Source organism: Corvus kubaryi, unplaced genomic scaffold (assembly GCF_017639235.1).
Source record: "Corvus kubaryi isolate FWS band 111438036 unplaced genomic scaffold, C.kubaryi_AGA036_p1.0 split3-73, whole genome shotgun sequence".
In the NCBI taxonomy this organism is placed as follows: domain Eukaryota; kingdom Metazoa; phylum Chordata; class Aves; order Passeriformes; family Corvidae; genus Corvus; species Corvus kubaryi.
In genome coordinates this window covers 41,912,349-41,928,722 of record NW_024582091.1, presented here as the reverse complement: position 1 = coordinate 41,928,722, position 16,374 = coordinate 41,912,349, and the positions used below count along the sequence as shown (strand labels likewise).

Genomic DNA, 16,374 nt, shown 5'->3' with positions numbered 1-16,374 from the left:
GGAAGAGGGCCTGGGCCCTTCTCCATATTCTCTGCATACCTGTTACTATCACACAGCTGCTCTCAAGTCTACAGTTTCCTGTGCAGTACAAACTGCATACCACTTCCCCTACGGAAAAAAAAAGGCCTTGCTTGTTCTTAATTGACGATGGAAATACTGTCATATTTTCCACTAGCCAAGCTTGAAACCATTACTGAACGAACCTTCATTAATTTTTCCACAACATTTTGCAGAAATGTCAGGAAACAGCTGCACCAGAATGATTAACTGTCCTTATCACTAGGGCTTCATTGGCCAACTTCAAATTATATAGGTTTTCTTCTTTCAAAACTCTACATTTAGTGAATTTTTTTGTTATTCTTTAGTTGACTGTTTCAGTACAATACTTTCTCTTCAAAAATACCTGATTGCACAGGTTCAGTAGCAGACAGACATTTTATGACCAGTGGAAGAATTTGTATAGTTTGGAGCTGAATACTTCTAGGAAAAGATTGCTTCCTGCAGATTGCTCAGCTGTGTCTTTCTTGGATCAAATTCAATGAAATTCACAACTTGCAGTCAGATTGTATTTGCCAGTCAGGCTGAATTCATTACACTGACATAAACTTCTCTTGCTGCATTTTCTTACTCCTTTCTTTTCCTCTCCTTGTCTTTTCCTTGTCCCTTCTCTCTCCCCACACTCTCTTTCTCACCTCTTCTTTGAGCTATACCATGTGTCAAAACTTATCATACAATGCCCTGTACATTTTCTGGCAAAAACAAGTGGAACAGTACACATCACCATCCCAAACATGCAAAGGCTGAGATGCTAGAAGGCTTAGTACCAAATCAAAGTGCAGCCATCTGGAAGTAACTGCTAGTGTGGATCTGAGCTTCCCAACTGGCTGAAACTTTGCAGTCTCAGAACTTTTTAGCGAAGTGTCAGTGAGCAAGAGACTCCACTCACACAGATTTGCACAGGGCACTGGACTGTAATTTTTCAAAAATGCAAATTCTTCAAATTTTGATAAGAACACAGCAAGGTTCATAGGATTGCTTTTAAAGACTGACGTAGTATAGTGTCTTGCTTATATTTTGAAATAATTCAGGGTTACTACAGCATGGTATGTAACAATAATTCTGCATATATGTCACTGGCAGATTTAAAATTGCAATTGTTCACTCATGTCTTAATTGAAGCTGTAAGCCTTGAATCTATAACCTTAAGATATTTTTAGACAGAGGGAAATACAGATGCAAATCGGTATATACATGTCTTGGAAGTTACGTAAAATTAATGCCATCAAATGAGGGGTTCAGTGGTTCAGTGTTCGTGCTGATATGACCCCCTACCCCCAGCAAAAAGTAGGTTACTTGCAGAATTATAAAGAAATGAAACATATAGTGGTTTATCCAGGTATTATAAAGAATCCTTCCTGCTGCCCGTATTCCAAGACTATTTGCATGTCTTGCTTTTTAGAAGTGTCTCTTGCACAGCAGTGTGCATTGCAGCACACCACCCCCACACAGCTCTGCTCAGAGAGAGCCAGCCAGTGATGCCCTCACACCGTGCTGGGTCAACTCCTGAACTTCTGCACTGCCTTCAGCAGGTACATGGACACCTGGGAGCCCCTGGGCCAGGATGCCTAACACAGGATGGTGGCCTTGTTATTTAATCGGTGCAGTGCTGGCTATGAAAAAAAACAGCTCTGTTTTTAAATTACTCTACCAAGATATCTGCTTAGATGGCAGAAATTGCAGTACACTATATTCTGCTTAAAATACGCATGAATATATATGGGTTCTATTTACAAGATATGAAATACTGCCAAAAGTACGCAGGTCTTTTGAGGATTTGGTCTTATAATACACAACGCCAAATTTCTCCTTCACGATATCCTTATCTGTCTCTGCTCTAGTTTGAAAGCAGTAGCTCGCGGTGCCAGAGGATTTCAAGGACCGTGTCCTTCCAATAGGCGGGATGTCAGTGCACTGCCATCTGCGGCTGCACGGGCCACATACTCTGCGTGGGGGAAAATGAAGTTGCTAGATTTCATTAAACAAGCGCTGATTTTTATGGCTTTCGGGGCTGGTTTTGTTTTTTTTTTGGGGGGGGTGGGGACACTGAAATAAACAGAAGACAAACTGCGCCTCCCCGCAGGCGCAGCCCGCCGCCAGCAGAAGGGTGCCGGAGCTGCCCGAGGGGACGAGGGCTGGCAGGCGGCAGCTGCGCCAGGCGCGGGCTTTTCCTTCCCCATCCCGCCCGCCCCCGCCGGAGCCGCCGCAGCGCCGGAGCCGCCGCGCCCGCTGCCCCGCCAGCGCGGCCCTTCGTGCCCGGCAGCTGTGAGGCTGCAGAGCGTAGTGCCCATTTCTGCCTCCTCTGGACGTTCTCGTGTCTCATTCCGCCACCCCCCCGCCCCGCCACGGGCTGTCAGGGAACTGACGAATGGATCTGCTGTCCAGCCACCCTGCTCGGCCGCCTCCGGGACGTGAAAGAAGAAACGTGGTTTGCCTCTCTCTGGCTACTAGCGGGACCAGAAGCAAGTGCTCTCACTTCCCCGAGTTTGCACATCTTGAGCTCAAACCTACAGGAAGATTCACCCTCCTTCTATTCACACTGTCAGCAATGAGCAGCAGGATCTAGGGGCAATGTCACAGCAAAATCAGAGACCTTGAACTTGCTTCACCCTTTGCATAGTCATTTATATCTGGGCAAAGTGGGTAACAGCTCCTTTAGCACTAGAGTAGTGGCATTTTATGCTCGCTCGGCATTCACTTTACCCAGGTATAAATAGCAAAAGGTTTCAGGCAGTAGAGAACCAGGACCAGTATCTTCAAAGGATTCTCAGACAGAATAAAACAGCTAGTCCTCCACACCACAGCTTGTGCAATCTTGCTCAGCTGCAGGAAACATTCCCTGAAGGACGGCTGGGACTGCTAGTTTGGCAGTATTGCATGCTCTGGTCCTTGGAGGAAATGTGCCACACCATTCCTAGTGGTGGAATCAGACTGCAAGCTTTCACCTGTAAAGTGGGCAGTAATAGGGTTCCATTTCTTAATGGGAGCCTTTTACCAGCTCGCACAGCATATTTACTACCCTACCAGTATTAAGCGCTTGCTTTAATATCCTTAGCACACAAGGTAATGGTACATATCATCATAGTTACAATAACACTGGTTAGAACTACGTTAATTGAGAGCAACTACTCTAAAATTCAATTGTTCCAAACAAAAAGTGAAGTGTGCCATTACTCGGCTGACACATTATCGTGGAGAGTTCTCAGTGTACAAGAGCCACAGCAGTAAGGGCCCAATGCACACAAGTGCCGTTGAGTTACACGCTAACAAAACCTGAAAAATGTATGCTAAAACTCCATTTCAGAGGATGGCCGCCATACTCTTGTGTACCAAAGTTCTCAGTTTTCCACTTAAACCCTTCCTGGTGAGTCAGGACATGGCCAGGTTTCCATACCGCAGCAGTGTTCCATTACTGCTCCTTATAAATTTCACACGCTGTTAATGCTTTCCAAACTGGCAACAGAGCTCAGGGGTGCATGAGGACAGTTTATTTTCCTGCTGAACTTTAAACAGAAATTCCACAGGACCTCTGGCGGGGGTAACAGCCCTGCTGACAGCCATCAGTTCACACCCTCTCACCCACCCAGCTTTGATCCCAGGCTGCGCGGAAGCATCTCAGTTGCCCCAGAGACTGCAGAGGGGAAAGAGAACAACGCAGATATCCACAACTTCCATTGCAGGGACCTCGAGAGGGATCCATAAGAAGAGATGTCCTATATAGCACCATCCTGGACTGCAGAATATTTGGGATAAGTTCCAGGGTTGTGCAAAGTTCAAGGGATTGTCCTTCTCAATTTAACCCCTTCTTTCACTGAATTCATAGATAGAATGAAACATAGGTCCAAGACTGTTTCTGAAATATAGGTCTAACACATAATTCTGAAAAATCTGGTGGGGCTACCTCAAAATATGTTCTGTGTTTTCTTTGAACACCTTCTCCTGTGCTCATAATATCACATGAGAATCTCCAGTGTCTTCCTTATATACCTAGCTCCTATGGCTGAAAATAAATATTGGATAATAGTAATAAAAAAAAAGAAAGTCAGTGAGAGAGATCAAACCCTTAGGTTTCTTAAAGGTTTCTTAACCTTTCACTCTTTCAAGCTAGTCTTATCAAATTCTAAGGGCTAACAATTCTCTGACCATCAAGGATGTGCCTGTACAGAGAAGATGAGAGAAGAGGAGCTTCTCAGTGCTTCAGGTCTCCTACAGCAACAAAAGTAACTGTGTGTACTGCAGACAGGCATCGTTTTTGAGACTGTCAGTGTGAAAACTGACCAACTGGTGACTACCAACCCAAATAAACATGGAGCTGCAATCAGTAGCTGAAAATTGACCTTTTCTTGACAAGATAAATTGTCTTCTGAACTATCTGATGCCACAGTAAGACCTCTGTTGGGGATCCACTAACTTTAAGCTATCTTGGGTTTTATTGCGTACAACAACATCAGCATTTTCATAACTGCAGATTCAATGTGCCCAAGTGTTCAAGACCCAGAGGAAAAATTAAACCTTGAACAGTATTGTCCATGGTGCACTTGAAATGGAAAGACTGTCAAGCAGAAATCACCAACTTATATTTTAAGACGAAGTAAATAAAAATCCCCAGACATTTCAGATATAAAAACCTCACCCACGATATCTTCTTATATTTTTACAAGCACAGTTTTCTGCTTGTTTAGTTCAAGAAGTGGGCTCCCTGGATACTTGATACAAGAACTGTGTAAGAGAAGGGAAAGTGGCAAACCAAGTATGTGGACAAAGTAACATCACTTCCAAATGAATAAAAACCTGCCCCAAAAGAGAAATGTCTCTGATTTCAGCGAGAGTGGCATTCAGTTGTAACAAAAGGACACTTAATCAGAATATAAATGTGGGTGACTTCCACATGAAGCCTTTTGAGAATGAAAAACTATGCTCTCAGACCCCGTCCCTCAGCTCACACAAAAACGCCCTTCCTTCACTCTCCTACCTGGCTGCTGCCATCAAAGGTGCAAGTGAGTAATGGTTCCAGTCAAAGCAATTTGGTTCACCACTCCAGCAAATATGGCTGTTGACTCTCTCTTCCACCTGTTTGGAAAACAAATATTCAAGATTTGTGATCAATTCAGCCTGCTGTTTGATTTTATAACCTAACTGACATTATGGTGTTGGCTACATCAATACATGTAAGAACTTCAGAGATTCAGTCACAGTCCTTCTTGCTACCTTCAGAGCAATGTGGCACCAGCAATCAGTAGCTCTCCTGTGGTTTCCAACTCGCTGTGGCCTAGAATACGCATCAACTAATATATGTCAAAGTGAAAACAACAGACATACAAGGCCACTAGGTACATACAATGATGTATTTTCAAACATGATTTATACAAAAAGCAGCCTAAACACAAAGCATGAAGTGTCTTTGTAGTCTCTTTACATTTACACCTTGTCATTCCAAGTGTTCTGCCTAATTTCTAATTTTGAAAATATCATGCCCAAATCCTAACTTAAGAGTACATATTTTTTAATTAAATGCAAATACTTTCCTGTTATTGAACCAGAGCAACATGATGTCTTTCATCCTGCTTCTTTCCCGTTTTAGCACTGTGCTTTAAAAGTGAGATCATCTCTAGGAATTCCCTTTTCCATATGATGCTAGTGTGTTTTAGAAAATAGGTTATTAGCCTACACAGTGAAAAACAGTCATAATCCTTACATCTCTCTTTACATGTGATGGCACTCTGGGAAAGACCACAAAGAAAGTGCTCTCTGCATACAAAAGTCCTGCTGTAGGCATGTTGCAGGAGTATATGTGCATCCGAGGCACAGAGCACCAGGAGATTTGTTCATTAATGTGTTAGACACGCTAGACAGCCACAGGCTGCTCTGTTTACACCTGCAGGGAGTGGGTTATCAAATACCCTTAACTGGGGCATACAGACAAGGCACCAGGAATTGGAGACTCACATCTAATTTGTACACAGTGGAGCTGACTGAAAACGCCCACTTTGTTAATACTGAGGCAACAAACCTTCAGTGAGCTCCTAGAGACAACATACTCCAATGGGCCTGGCTGTTCTGGTTTTGTGAAGACTGGTGTGAACACACAGACAACCAGAGCATGCATTTTGCTCAGGGCACTTCCTTTCAGGCTTCCCTGCGTCCTTGAATGCCCACATATGAGATTCCAGGTGATGTGACAGGGATAGGCAACAAGTGTGAGCATCCCAGGTGGATGTGCCCTGCACAGGGAGAAGCACCCTAGGGGTGCACAGGGTCCCAGCAAGAAGAGCAGCTCATGTTGCCCTTTCTCCTGCTCTTTTGCCCTGGCTGTGTCACTGGGCCCTGGCTGACTACCATCTCAGGTGATCAGGTCACCACAGCAGAAGAAGGTATGTGCTCTTCAAGGGTTTACACAAGTCATGGCAGTGGAGCATGCCAGAGAACTTGGACAGGAGAATCTCAAACTTAGCACACCGAACTTGCAGATTTGTGCCCGTGGCCTGACCATACCATACCCTGAATCCAACAGCAAGCTTCCCTCTGCTTCCAGTGAGTGCAACAGCTGCCCACACTGCCCATTACAGAGGGAAAGCCTGTCCTCTGTGGGGTAGGTGACACATGGCACTTCCACTGCTAGCAGAGCACAAATGTGAGCTGGTGGAAACAGGGTGCCAAAAGCCAAAAGGTAAAGCAGGCCTGGAACCAGCTGGCAATAGAACGGATATGCTTATGCTTTTTTTCCCTGCAGTGTTTGCTACCAGCAACAGAAACAAATAGCAAATGATAATGTGTTACTGACCAGCAATGTCAACAGCAGTCTATACAAGCATCTGAGTATATAAAATAACATATGCTCTGGCTGCAGCCCCTGGCGCTTTATCACACCAACCTACAGCTTTCTAGGAAATGATCTGGGTGTGAAGCCAGGAACCACTTTTGAACCTTTGAACAGATAGGGCCCAATATGGTTTTAATCTGTTGGTGAAACCTTGGCATGGCTCTACTCAAGGGCAAAACTCTGTATTCAGCAGGGCCAGCATTTCAATTGGTAATTTTACAATTGACCTGAAAAATGCCCCAGCGAAAAAAGCAAAGCAAAGCAATAAAGAAGGCGTGAGTCCTTATTCTCCCATCCTTCAGTAGGACCTAGGGGTGCTCTGGATTGTAGCATCCTCTCCCTGGTGTGGCATGGATACCTTCCAGCCCTAAAGCAGATCGCTCTGTGCTTCCATAGGTCTAACTGGTTTTAGTGATGGCTACACTTGCACAGTTATTTTTCATTAATATGCATCATGAACTTGTTTATCCAATCTGCAACCTAAAGACAAGGGTCTTTATTCTCATTTGCACTCAATCCTCTCTGTAGCACCCTGGCAGAAGCAGAGGAGACTTTAATAAAAAGAGAATAAAGCCATAAGTGAAAGACATCATTTATGGAACAAAATCACACTTCTGCTGCTCCAGCTTCATAGAGAGTGTTTAAATTGAATCCACGAGGAACACTATATTCCATTTTCCTCTCCTTTATTTTAGCTCAAAACTGATGGGATCCAATATCTTCCCTCTTGCTCTGGTAATCTCACTGTCTTCAACATGGTGCCTCAAAGAACACTCTAGCCTCTGATCCATTCAGGGCAGGCTGGATCAGTTTCTGATTTTTTAGAAGCTTCATCATTACTTACAAGGAGGCAAAATATTATCCAAAGCGAGACCTGGTTAAGGACAGTAGGGTTTTGTCCTGGCAGTACTAGTGCATCTCCTTACTAACCTACATCTCACAGCAGCACTGGTTCTAGCAAACAGGACGTGGTCTGAAGGAACAGCCAACCTGCAGAGTCTCTAACAAGCCCAGACAATGCATGTGTCATCAAACAGGATTTTGCTGCCTACTTAAAGCTCCCAGAGTTATTGTTTTGATAGTAAAACCAGAAACTTCTAATTTGTTTTTATCACTGCATCAGTAAAAATTTGAGCAATCCTTTGTTCCTTCGCAGCAGCAAAGGAGCATGCCTCCAGTGCCTGCCCACCAAAGACAGACAGCAATGCAACCACCACTGCTGAGCATATTCTAGTATTTCTGGTTTTTCTAGAATTGCTAGCTCTCTTCTTAAAACTAACAAATGATTGGAGAAACAGAAATGACCTCAAGTTGCATCAGAGGAGGTTTAGATTGGATATTAGGAAAAACTTCTTTATGGAAAGAGCTGTTGAGCATTGGAACAGGGTGCCCAGGGCAGTGGTTGAGTCACCATCCCTGGAGGCATCTAAAAGACATGCAGATGTGCCACTTGGGGACAAGGCCTGGTTGTGGACTTGGCAGTGCTGGTTTAACAGCTGGACTTCCAACCTGAATGATTCTGTGATTCTATTTGGTCATACCTGGTCATGACTCTCCTAATCTTCTGCAGTTGTTTGCCAGCCATTGGGACTATGAACAGACAAGCTCATCAGGAGGGAAATCAGAGTATGAAAATCACAGCATGTCTCACTGCTTGGAAGAGTTTTTTTCAATTTGAACTTTGTATCTCAGACTCTCAGGGAATAGCCTTTTACACGGGACCTGGAAACACAGGCAGAAGTGCTCTGATAATGACTCTTACACCATCTGCTTTTGGAACACTGCTAGCAGCCTTGGCAACCTCTGTAATCATTTTCTAGTCATAAAACTACACCTTCAGTGGTGAAACAAAAATGTAACAGAGACAGCAGCATCATTTGACCACAAGAATTAATTAATTTCATGGATCAAGAATAAAAACTTTGCTTTATATTACTTCTTATATATTTGTTAAAGTGACACTGTAAGGTCAGTTGAGGGTAGGGGGTTGACAGGAAAATTCCTGTGCACCTTCCAAAGCAAAAAAAGTCAGAAATCTCATGTGTATTTTAATCAGAAACTAAAATTTTAGGAAAGCAACTGGATAATATTTTACTGCTAATTATTCAAAGATTCTGAAATAGTACAGTAAACAGGTGAAATTGCTTCAAGAGTACAAAGGGCAAATAAAGCCATGCCTGTGTTACTCCTTAACTGGCTGGCAGCAGATAGCATTCCAGCACAGACTGTATGTAACTTACCATGGTTTGGGAATTTACCTAAAGCCTCACTTTGACCAGGTCTGTAAGGTACCCTTAAACTGCAGCAAGATTCTAGGATTATACAGAATGATTTGTACTAAAGAAGAGCCAGGCAATATGGGTAGAAAAATGTGCACACTTCTGCAGTGCATCAACAAACAACTTGAATTCATGGCTGGTAACCCAGAACAGTGGGGCTATATGCATATCTCCCACTCCAAACCATCTTGCATGAGTTCTCTCTTTATAGATGTTTTCTTACTTAATGCAATCAATTGACCATAAAAGCTTTTGTACTGTAATATGTTAGAGTGTGAAGCCAGTCCGTGTGGATTTTCTAATATTTTAATTTTTTAATTTTCCAATTTTTCTCTTTGTACTCCTTTTCTCCTTCTCAGACACAGACGGTCCATAGAACTCTGTGAATTATCGTCTGTAATGGGAGAAATAAGAAGTCTAAAATTTGCTTGATTGCAGCTATGATGCATTAAGCTTCAGGCATCAATCTCAATCGCAGCACTTTTTCTCCAAATGGGCAATATTTTACAGTTATCGCTCTCTAAACAAAACACAATTTATTACACACACAATTTGATAGCTACGGCAGCTAAGACTAGAAGCAAAAAAGTATTCTGACATGAGGAAGGTAAAAGCAATGTCATACTTTAAATTGACTTCATATAATCAATGCCAGAAGACAATCATCTGTGAAATGATGTTCATGCCATGATCAAATGCAATCATACCATATGCAATTGAATTTGGAAAAAGTGGAAGAAAATTATTCCCATTAGTTTACTGGTATTCTTAATGTGTTCACACAAATCATCTTTGAACAGATGAATTAAAATACTTAAAGCAACTCTACCTTTGCCCTCTTAATTCCAGGTCATTCTGACAGCTCCTGATACTGCAGAAATATGTTTTCTATAATCAGTTTGATGAAATTAATGGATCAAATCTTGAACTACTTCCAAAGTAAAAGGTATATAATTTAGTTTTTGAATCAAATGTCTCTACGCTGTAAACATTTTTGCCTTCATTACTAAAACAGCAAGAGATTTGAAGCCTGCTTTATTTTTCAGTATATATGCTTTTTTGTTTTCCACGATTTTCTCAATAGGAGTGTGATAGCCCATTTAAATTTGGTTTATAGACAGCTTTTCTTCATTTTGGTATCCTGCTAACACCATGTTGCAGATCTCAATGCAAAGAGCACCAAGAAATCTTTGTAGAATTTCAGTTTGTTCAAATTTGTACATGCATAAATTTATGTGCGTACATATGTGTTTATATACATAAATATATGTATAAATCCATATGTGTATAGTATACATATTATATAAATAAAAATAGACTTATTTACTAATGCATGTGTGTTACTGGAGGTGGTTTTATTGTCTCTCAGGCTCTGCAACACAAACAAAATTTAACTAAAAGGAACATCTCCTGTGAACTCTGTTTAGTTTACACATAGGTGATTCACTTTATTAAAACCAGGAACACAATTTCTTCTTGGGAGCCTCTCTACGTTATCTCCTCTATCTTCAGAGCCCAATCTGCACAGGAGCTTATTTTGCTGCCACCACTGGAACTATGATTTTGGGTTACTTTTTTTCACTTCAGCCAGGAGCTAAATTAGCAAGAGTACATCCCCCTAAGTATAGGTCCATAACCTCACTGCAAATAATGGTTTAGACACTGCCAGCTGAGACCAGCACCCTCACTAACCAGGCTTGATGCTTTTAGACAATGGTCAAGCTGACAATTGACACAGTGTCCTCAAACACACATTGCTCAACCCATTTGCCTAGCCTCCTGCTGCCAAGAGGGCTGTTTGTGCAGGCAGCTGGCAGGAAGATGGGAGTACATCTGGCGATCCTCCTAGAGTGGGCAGGGAAAATGAAAACACCAGATCTCAGCCAAGCCCAAGATAGGATTCTAGGTAAAGCTCATGCTCTATGGGATCCAAACAGACTTTGGCAAAATCATCACGAGGAACCTCCCACACGGAGTGGGCCTTGGCTTCCATTCTCTCTTTGAAATTACTACCCTGCTATGACACCCATGTATTGGGGAAAACCAATACAGCAAGGTGCACAATGAAGAAATTGAGGCAGAGACACTAAGTGGCCATTAAGGCCACTAAGCAGGCACCTTGCAATATGGAAGATATCCCACTAGACCATGGCAATTACTTGAGCTGTCAAAACTATCTCCATCTCCATGGAAAGGCCATTGCAAGATCAAGCCCATGGCAGAGTAACAGCAGAGTAGTGCTGGACAATCTCAGCAGTAGGTGACAGCTAACTTGTCCCTGAAAAGCTGGCAACTAGTCAGCCATGCAGGATACCAGGAGGGAAGTGGGATGCCTGTGAGCAACAGAAATTTGTCAGCAGGGAAAATAATCTAAGGATTTAGGGTCTGTTTGCAGAGTTTTGGTTGTTACCTGCAAAATCTAAGCCAAGGTTCCCTATAACATAAAACTAACAGCTCAGTGAGTCTGGTGTTAATTAAAAGTATAGACTTCACTCAAGGCACTCTGAATTTAGACCAGATAAGCTGAGATCAGTCTCGGACGGTTGCAGAGACAGCTTGTACAGCACAGGATTACACAATTGTTGCTGCAGGTTGGCAGTCCCAGTGTAACACCATCACTGGCAGCTGATCATTTGTCTTGAAAATCTGAACAGGCCACCAAACCATCTCTGAGCGAGCACACACTTTTATAGCACTTCTGCTGGACCTCATGTGACCTCTTCACAGGGAAACAAGCGCTCTATCTCACTACCCCTTGTTACTGCCACATCTAGAGAAAGACCGTTTAAAGTGTCCTCCCTCCCAGTCCCTCCATGCCTTAAGACTACCAAGAGAAAGGCAGCAGTGAAGTCTTTGATCCTTCTCAGGTCCTCAGGCAAGATCCCTCTGCACTGATGTCACTGTGCTCTTGGTGTGTGCCCAGTAAGTCAGTAATTTGTCATGAGCGTGGGCCCTATCCATACATGGCAGGCTGGAGGAGGAATGACCTCAAACTCCACTTCTAATCCAGGGGGCGTTGCCAAAGCACAGTGTTTGAGTTTGATGCATGAAGCGCAGAGATATTTTCAGCTACTGAATCACACTTTTGGCTCCACAGCTAACTTGAACCCCTCCTTGTTTGCAATTTTTTGTGTTCTGCGATCACCATTGACTCTCAGAAAAAGAAAATTAGGTGGTGTTTTAAAGAAAAAAAACCCTACATAATCATAAATTTGAAGATTATTTTGAAAAATCAATTTTATTTGAATAACTTCTATTTTATTCTCATGCATGTGTGCAGGAGTGGGGTTAAACAAATTACTAATAGATTATGGTGCATCACCAATGTCTGGCTTCTTTATTTCAGGTTCTAAATATATGCTATTAAATGCTGCCAGTGAATGTTTTCTAATGATTTTTGTGTCCAACACAAGAATGAAACAGTTTGAAAAACAAGGCGGCGCAACAGCAGATAGCTTGGACACAGCTACACAAGTGGTCTTAGCTATATATTCCTATAGCTGAAGCAAAAATATTTTGCTTAACTTGTCCCATGAAACTATATTCATTTGACCACAACTCACAACTATAATTTGAAACTGGCAGTAATGAAAAAGCAAAACCTCATTTTACAATACAAAGGGCATAAGACTTAATTGGCTTATCCTTCCCATTACAACCACATCACCTCTCTGCCACTGCAGCCTGAGCCTACTCTCACTGACTTGGGAGGAAAGCCCCAGCAGAGGAATTATGCAACCTCATTCACAGCTAAGCAAGTCATTTAAGCATATGCTTAATTCCATCTCTAATCAGTAAAGTCAATTCAGCAAAGCAAAGCATGTGCTCAAGTCAAAAGTGAATATGTAGTGTGCACCTTTTCGAATATGGGTTTTTCACAGAGTGAGGATGTTGCTCAAAACTTCCCTTGATTTCCTTTGGAACTCATCAGGCTGGGAGAAGGTAGAATTCAGCTGTTAATCAAACTGTCACTCGTGCATGTAAAGCACTAGTCTTTTTAACTCATCCATAGATCAGTTAAGCAAAAACAAATTTTAAAAAAAGCCACGGGACACATCCTTGGAGTGGACACAGATATATAGATATATAGAGATATATATATATATGTATATATACACATACTACCCATGAATTGCAGGGATCACATAGGCAGGAGTCAATACAAAAAAATGACGTAAGAAGGTACCATAGGAAATTCTGTACATCCAGAATTGCTGATGAGCCTCACTGAGCCTTTTCATGGAGGGAATCGGGAGCTTTTCTTATCTACTGGAAGAAGAGTGAAAAATAATGGGCATTTCGACTCTTCATTTACATTTCTCTCATGGGGGAACGAGGAAAGAGTGGGGATAATAAACACACTACTTTGATAAGGAATGTGGCTCTTCCCCTGATGGACTGAAGTAACAGGACAGCCTCTAACATCATCTGAAACCTATTCTTTTCCTTTAAATTACCTTTAGTCTTAGCAAGCAACATTAATCTAACAGAGACAACTTCCAGCCGAGCACAGATCCCCAGGAGCATTCCTCGACTGCAGACAAGTGGGAAAGGAAAAGCCTCTTGCAAAGAGCAGGGCTGGAACTAGTCATGGGGAATTTATGCCCAGCAGCAGGCTGCACCATTTGCCTGCCTCTGCCCTTCGCCCCAGTAGAAGGAGCCTTATCTACCTTTGCAGATATCAGAATCAATTACAAACACCATGGGGCTGCCCTAAATTATGCTCTGCTGCCGGAGGCTGCTTTCTGCCAAGCTCCCAAGCAAGTCCCCATAGATAAAGGCTGTGGGGAATGTGGGAAGGGAGCACTGAGGGCCAGGCTCTACCTGTTCTTCAGCTCCTCCAGCTGCTGTCAATGCACTGACTTGTTCTCTGTTTGAGATCGCAATCTGTCCCTGCCCCAAAGGTGCTGCCAACTGTGGAGTATAAATGTTTTCAGAAATTAAACAACTCCAGAAAAACACACATTATGCAAACATCTTCTCTCTTCCCAGATGACACAACATGGAGCACCAAGCACAAACAAAAATGGACCAAACAAAGCACAAAGGTGTTGTGGAAAAACACTCATTTAGTGAAGGGCTTCTCTGCTCTCTTTACAGCCATTAGGACAGTGATAATGCTGAACTGGCTGGTCAGCCACAAAAATTGGATAAATTGAGACACAGAAGAGACAATTGAAAGCAAGGAGACAAACAGCAAAAATAAGTGAGACAACAGATGGAAAGCAGAAATGCAAAATCTAAACTGCAGCTGTAATTCTGCTGGTAACAGTCACATTTAAGAGTAGTTCAGTTTGCTTTCCAGTTTTGGAGAGGAAAAGAGTTTTCTTATTAAAAAACCCCAGCTTGTTAGCTGAACTGCTGTGGGTTTTCCCCAGATATTTTGTGGGACAGGAAAATTATTTTTCTCCAAGCCTAGGAATGAAGAAACACTTCTAAGAAAGGGCAAAATTCTGACAACCCTCTGGTGTTGTCCTAGTACTGTTGGGAGGGGAGAGGAAGGTCACATCAATAAAATCTATAGCCACAAGTGAAAAAGCTGTGTTTTAGCTGCTGCTGGCCAGGGCTCAGTCCCTGGCACTGTTCAGAGCTCTCCCATGGTAGCACAACTTCCTTAGTCTTTCTCCTTTACTAGCATGACTGTCACAATTAGGCAGGAAAAGGGTAGTTATTGTTGTAGCAATGTTTTTGTAGGTTTATTTGGCAGCTTTTCTAGCAGGCTTTTAGTATAGTTTTGATAACATGCAAGTATGGGAAAGAAGGATTTCCACATTGGCCAAAGAAATAGTTGTGGCAAGACTACCTATTTTTAACATGGTTTATTCCTAGCACTATTTCAGACACAGTATTTTCTCTCCCATCTGTTGACACAGTTGTTTTGTTTCTCTAAAGACATAGTTGTCTGTCTCTTGGAGAAAAAAACGAACACCAACCATGAATAGTTGCAGAGAAAAACATGAGACCAAAACCCAATCAAACAGTGATCTGGTCAAAAGGTAACGCTGGCAAAGCTTTGTGACTGAAATGTTGAGCAATTCTTCAGATGCCTCTTAAAATTTACATCAAGTATTTTAAGTGTGACTGTGAATCTTTAAAATTCAGATCTGGTATACTCAACAACTAACTAAGACGGTTTATTGATCTAAAGAGTCTGACTGCAAAGCTGCTCTCGGAGCAATCTACCAGTCTGTTCAGGAGGAATGCAGACACAGAGTAAGGTGCAAATACTTTCTTTAATAAAGGAAGGAAAAGGTAATGAGAGCACCAAGGGGAAAAACATAAACCCCAAAGGCTGATAAAAATTAAACTGGTAAAACAGGACAAAACATTAAGCAATCTTTCTAACACTTGGGTTGCCAGGCTGTTTTCTCTGATTTTAATGATAATTTTTTTTGCCTTGTTGGACTGCTGGAGTTCATGGTTATGATCTCCCAGGCAATCTGAAAACCTTATCTCCTCTCAAAGGCATTTCAGGCAGCTTGAGAGTTTGTAGGTGGAAGCAAATAAAACTGAAGCATGGCTAAGGTAGGACCTCTGCAGATCACTAAAGCACCTCTGTTCTTGTAGGACAGCCTATTTGCTGGAAAAGCTGCAATATGAAAACCTGATATATTAAAGGTCAAGACTCCAATACAGAGCAGACTCATCTGTATTGTGTTTTAATTTCTTTTCATGCCGAGAGGTGCCAAGGGTTCTGAAGAGGTGACAGAAAGATAAATCATGCATGATAAACTGGAACAGAAGACAAGGCTGTATTCAGAATAGGATAGCTCTGCTGGTGCAGCTGTCCTAGCACACTGTACTGACAGCGTTCCCAGCACAGCCTTCATTCATACCGGCAAAATCATGTTATTTGCTGGCACAGCTTTTTCCTGAGGTCCCTATTCCCTCATCCAACACACTAAAACTGTTTCAGTAAAAGTAAAGGTTTGTTCTAAGTGTATCCACAGTGAGAGCTTTTGTGTGTGTCAGAGATCAAGTCATGGATCATGCCTCTTTACACCTTTGACCAAGACAGTAGAGACATCAAAAATCTGTAAAATAGGCATGTTCTTCATTTGACTGGAGAAAGAAGTCCTTTGTAAAGACTTCAATACTGGCTTCTGCTCCTGCTGGGAATCTTACCTTCTCATGTGCTTTTGCAGAAATGCAGAGATAAAATATCTCACCACACATGCCCTTATCATAAAGATTTTGGTATTTCCACAAGCAAAAGAA

General features: G+C 42.3%; 1 protein-coding gene across 5 annotated transcripts in view; it reads right to left on the bottom strand.

Annotated features, from left to right (window-relative positions):
- The window catches only part of HIVEP2 (HIVEP zinc finger 2), a 106,119-nt gene that overhangs the window by 47,644 nt on the left and 42,101 nt on the right, over nucleotides 1-16,374 (bottom strand). For 4 of the 5 annotated variants that reach the window (XM_042017319.1, XM_042017321.1, XM_042017320.1 and 1 more), the window contains one exon: nucleotides 5,030-5,127. The exons of the other annotated variant lie outside the window; for it this stretch is intronic. The gene's annotated coding sequence lies outside the window, so the exon portion shown is untranslated. The remainder of the gene's footprint in view (nucleotides 1-5,029; nucleotides 5,128-16,374) is intronic. 5 annotated transcript variants of the gene reach the window in all.